This window comes from Salvia splendens, chromosome 5 (genome assembly GCF_004379255.2).
Source record: "Salvia splendens isolate huo1 chromosome 5, SspV2, whole genome shotgun sequence".
Lineage (NCBI taxonomy): Eukaryota > Viridiplantae > Streptophyta > Magnoliopsida > Lamiales > Lamiaceae > Salvia > Salvia splendens.
The window spans coordinates 16,326,603-16,332,794 of NC_056036.1; positions in this window are offsets into that span (position 1 = coordinate 16,326,603).

Here is a 6,192-nt window from a genome sequence, read left to right on the forward strand (position 1 = left end):
ATCTGAGCCCCCCCAACTGTGCCACAGCGGCATCCAAATCGACCCGCATACTCTCGAGCATTGAGTGAAGAAACCTCTTCTCCACGGGGTCAGTTGTCGCCTTCCAGTCAGCTAAGATCTTGTACATCTGAGCCCGCGTTTGTTGACGCGCGAAGAAGGCGAGCTCAGTTGTTGACTTGCCAACAGAGGAGGATGCCGACTAGACCTCCTGTGACCCCTGGCGAGCCCGTTGCGCCCGCCTTTGACCAACCGGGCGAGTGCGGCGAGTAAACGCGGGAAGGAACGGGAACTCCTGAACATCCCCGGGGAGGTCATGGGAACCGCCGCTGCTGCCGCTGTAATCACCGGTATAGTTCAGTCACTGCTTCTTTGGCCAGCCAGCATCGACACCTGCCCGAAACTTCTCAGATTCCATCAGCACCTCATAGCAGTTCCAGTAGGTGAACTCCTTATAAAGCCCGAGCACGGGGAAGGCTTTCTCCGCTTTCCTCCTACAGTCCTCGTCAGTTTGGCCACTGGTCTGCATGCGGAGGGCGTTGGTGTACAAGCCCAAAAATCGGGAGACCGCAGCCCTGATTCGGTCCCACCCCTTCCGGCACTCCTCCCCGCTGTGTGGCCTCCCCTCCGGGCAAAATGCCTTGTAGGCTGCTGATATTTTAGACCACAAGTTCACGATCCTTTGATTGTTCGAATCGAGGGGATCATCGCAAACACTCACCCACACCTTGGACAGCGCGACGTTCTCCGCATCCGTCCACTTCCTCCGTGCCGGGCTGTCGTCATCAGCCGGCTGCGACGACTCGCCGACCACCCTCTTGCCCTTCCCCTTGCCCTTCTTCTTCTTTGGCGCGCCCCGACCCCACCATACTCCCCCCGTTTGAACGGGAGTGTCCGCATCCCCGAGATCTATCCCCAACTCCTCTAAGGAGAAAGTATCACACCCAGTGATCTGCGTCTCCGATGGGGTCGATGTGTGCGAAGAAGCAGTAAAAAAATCAAAATTGGGACGATGGACGTTGTCCCCCCCCGGCGTCCCCTGCATCCCCGGCTGCCACCCCGGCATCATCTGCATCCCGGGTGCCCACCCCGGCATCATCTGCATCCCGGGTTGCATCCCCGGTACCCCCTGCCTGCCCGGCATCGCCGGCCCGCCCTGCATCCCCTGCCATCCCGGGCATCATCTGCTGCCAAGGGTACATGTTGTAGTACCCGGCCATCAGACCCCATCCACTTCCCACGGGTACCGTGGGAGTTTGAGACCCGCTCGTCACTGGAGTAGACTCGTTGTTGTGCTCCATTTCGCGTTGTTGCTCTTGTACAGAAATTAAGATAGAGAGAAAACTCGTTAAAACAAGTGGTGCGAATGAAAATGAGGTGCAAATCGCGTATATATAGTGTTTCGAAAATTAAATAAAAAAAATAAAAAATCGGCTGGCCGATCGGGAGCCTGCAATGGCGGCCAGCCAATCGGCGAGCGCATCGGCCAGCGCCCCGAAAATCGGCGTGCGCTCACCGTTTTTCTCGCCGATTTGCCGGTCGCCGGCTGCAATGGTTCGGCGAGCGGACCGGCCAGCGCCGGGAATCGGCTAGCCGGTCCGCTCGCCGTCATTGAGGATGCTCTAATTATTTGTGTTAAACAACCATTATCTTCATGTTACATCTTTTTTATTTCACATGTATTTTTATTATAAATTTAAAAAAATGCATTTGTAGAGTAACGTTAATTATAAATTAAAATATCAATGTCTATTTACAACTGTTCTCTTTCGTCCACCTTGTATGAAATTTTTTTATTTGCCCCTAACAAAAATGTAATAGTACTACTTTTATGGAGTAGGTCATTTCTCCACTCACATTAGTCCACTTCTCTGCTCAAAATATTATACCAGTACTCCATCTTCTAAAAATTTACTAAAATTCGTATTAGTGTGACTGTTAAGCGTTTCTAGTTAGGGTTTGTTTGATATATCGACTTAGAAAATATACATCTAAAAAATAATCTCCCACCCCCTAAAAATAGAGAAGTTGGAATCGACATATATTTTAATAAGAGATTATAAAATAGGAAAGAAAATGAAAAATTATAATTAAAGTCATGTTATTGGATAACGAGACCCACATCATAAGTAGTATAATGTAAAGTTAAAAAGTTTTCAACTATAAAAGTTAGGGCTGGCAAAATATATCGCAATACCGAAATACCGCGCTTATCGTACCGAAAAAATACTGAAAATACCGAATTTGCGGTATACCGCAAGTTGCGGTACGGTATGATACCGTACCGATATACCGATATCTATCGGTACGGTAAAGGTATAGATTTTCCTATACCGCGGTATACCGCATTTACAATATTTGCCAAAAATTTGATATATATGTTGTATATAAAATTTATATAAAAAATAGTTAATATGTTAAAATCTCTAACCAGACTTTCATATTTTAGTTCAACTGCCCCCAACCCCAAACATACATATGCAAAGATGCAAATCAAGTCCATTGTATAGATTTGATTATGGTGTAGTTTTAATCTTTTGGAAATTATTTAAATAAGTGAAATTTTATTTTAAATATTTGGCTATAATCGAATTTTTTTGGTATGAAACACAAGTATTACGGTATGTCATACCTTATTTTGGCATACCGTACTCGATATGTCATACCTTATTTCGGTATAATGTAAAAGTACGGTATACCGCAATACGGTATGGTATACCGCATAGACGGTATGGTAACGGTATCGAAAATAATCATACCGAATTTTGCAGTATACCGCAATGAGGTATACCGAAAAATTCGGTAAGGTATAGGTATGATATTTTCTCATACCGCAATTTGCAGTACGACATGCGGTATGATATTTTGAGTGCGGTATACCGTACCGTGCCACCCCTAATAAAAGTGCACTAATTTTGTAGGGCATTCTAAAATAGCAAAAAATAACTATTTTTGAGGTACATAATATATAGAGTATTTGAGAAAAAATTCCACCTCTTTTCGAATAATTTTCTTTATGCACATTTTGATTAGTGAGATAATATAGTACTACCATATTAAGATTTGAAATTACTTTTTACCCTTTGTTCTTATAGCGATATTAGTTACCAAAATTGATAATTTATTAATTACATATTGACTGATTATACATTTAATTAATTAATTATTTCTCATCAAAGTGGTAGTCATGAATGGGTTTGAGACTTTTCAGTCATTTTGACGATTTACTCAATGTCATCAATCAAGAATAAAAGCCCAAACATGGCCATAAAAAACACATGACAAAAATTAAAACAAGCATTGTCAACTATCCATAAAGAAACTGCTACAATGAAAAAACACATTGAACATAATGTTGGAATCTATGCCCGGTCAAAGGATTTTGACCAATTATAATTTCAACGAGACATTTAATTTTGTGAAATTATATGATATAGCGTCGATCTACGTTCGGAGTAGATGACCGTGGTATATTCATTTTCTCAAATCCGATTCCTGGTGAGTGAGAAATAATGGATTAAAGTTGTGCAAAATTGCAAACTAATTAAATGAGTTATGAGAGAAGCCATGAGATTAATTAAGAGAGTTAATTATCTCACATTGGAAGTTACAACCTTATTAATCAATTATTTAATAAGAAAAATTATGCCATGTAATAATTATAGTGGACTAAGATGAGCTGTAGAGCCCATATGCGTGCCGCCGTCGCGTGCCTCGAGCCCGTGCTCGTGTCCTGGTCTTTGGGTGGTCTTTGGATCAGCCATGCATGGAATGTTCTTTGAAAGTAGTGTACTAGTTTTCAAGATTACTATGATATTATGTTTGTTGGAGAAGTGTGTTTTTTGTTGATGGTGTTGAATTGGTCTTATTATGTTTGATTGTGGGTTGTCATTTATTGTTGCAATGGGTCTTTCGTTTAATTATGGGTTGTCAGTTAGAGCATCCGCAATGGCGCCCGTCCCGATGGACGTCCGACTGGCGTGTCAGACGTCTGCCATTGTGCAAAGGTGACGTGGATACGGACGTCCACTGCGGATACCGGAGTTCCGCGGCGTTCCCGGGACGTCCGTCATTGCGTTGACCCGATTATTTTATTTTATTTTTCTAAAAATTCTATAAATACGGCTCGTTGAATTTCATTTCTTTCACCCCACTTGTATTAACGAGTATCTCTCTCTCTCTAAAAACTTTTCTTTCAAAGATAAATGGAGCACCATGATAGTGATTCCCCCTCCACGAGCGAGTCACATGGACCAATCTTTCCTGTTGGCGGAAGTACCCCAATGTCCGCCACGATGTCCGGAATGGCGGGGATGATGCCCCAATCCCAAATGACGACAGGGATGATGCCCGGGTACTACAACATGTACCCGCCTTGGTATGGGATGATGCCCCAAATGCCCGGGGTGAGTGCCGGAATGACCCCAATGCCGGGGATGATGCCTGGAATGCCAGGGATGATGCTGCCCCAGATGCCCGGGATGATGATGTCGGGGATGATGCAGGGCTCGCCTGTCGCTGCGGGGGGGAGTATGCAGGGGGTCCCCCAATCACCGGTGGACAATGTCTATCGCCCCTATATGGATTTACTGTCGACGGAAAACCCACCGAGTACTCCTCTAGAGACTCAGTTCACTGGCATCGAGACATTCTCGATGGAGGAGTTGGGGCTATCTCCGATCCGGGATTCTCCCACAGACGCACCAAGGGCGACAGGGAGGAGGGGGAGGACAGGGAGGGGCAGGGGACGGGGCACTACCTCGCCTGCGGCGGGGTATGGTGGTGAGGTGGGGGAGGGATCCAGTGGGAAAAAGAGGACCGTCTGGAGCACAGAGGAGTGCATCGCGCTTGCGAATGCGTGGATCAGTATAGTGGAGGATCCATATATCGGGGCTAGCCAGCATATCGACAGGATATTGTGGCGCATTAGCCAAAGCTACCTCCAATTCAAACCGGCAGGGGGAAAGCCTCACAACGAAGAGCAATGCCGGAAACAGTGGGAACGGCTGAAGAGGCAGCTCAGCCGATTCACCGGCATTTACACAAACAACCTCCGCTTGGCAACCAGTGGCATGTCTACCGAGGATGTGAAGCTTCCGTCTCACCATCAGTTCATAGACGCTGCGGCGGGCTTCGGGGAATTCAAATATTGGGAGGTGTATCTTGTGGTGTAGTCTTCAGCCAAGTTTACTGCGTGTGTTGAATCTGGCTGGCCGAAGTGGACGAAGATCAGCGCCTCCGGGGAGTACAGTAGCAGTGCTGGTTCCCACGAACTCCCCCCCCCCGCCGAGGCAAAGTTCCCGACACCTTCATCGTCGGCCCGCCGCCATCGCCCGGTGGGGCAAAAGTCCGCGGCGCGGATGGCTGGAAGCGCCAGTGGGTCCGCCGAGGCCCAATCGGCAGCTCCTACCCAAAACGATCCCGAGCTCCCCTCACTCGCCCGCGTCGCGCAACATGAAACCTTGTTACGTGCAATGGTTAAATGACGGACATCGACCGATCGCCATTACAGGTCGTCGCTGAAGGATATCATCAACAGTATGCGGCGCGATTTGGGATTGGGAGACATGGTGGAGAGTGGCGACTAGGGGACTACCGGCGGGGACGATGAGGGTATTGGCGACGGGGAATCCGAGGAGTGAGACAACGTTTTTTTTAACTATGTAATTTTTTTTTAATAATTATGTATGTTTTTTTTAAATAAAGTGGCTGCAATTTCTCCGTATTTGTGTCAAAATTTTAATTCCGTAAATTGTTTAATTCCGTAAGTTGTTTAATTTGGTGAATTTGTGAATTTTTATTATTATGGGAAGTCCACCGGGATGTCATTGGGGATGTCCGCCACTGTGCAGTGGGAAGTCCTTATGACGTGGCAGGAGGAGTTTTTGGGATGTCCGCCGGGACATCCGCACCACTGAGGATTAGGGCTGGCAATTTTTGACCCGACACGTTAATCCGACACGAATCCGCACGAAAATAATGGGTTTGGATCAAGTCTTACTAGGTTCGTGTTCTTATTGGGTTGACCCATTAAGAACCCGAAATTTCGGGTTGGGTTCGGGTTGGATGCGGGTAACCCATTAAGAAATAATATTATTATTTTCATTATTTTTATCATTTATAAAAAAAATAATGCTTTACAAATTTCTTGTAAATCAAGATTAAATCGTGGAAAATGGCTTTTTATCATATAAA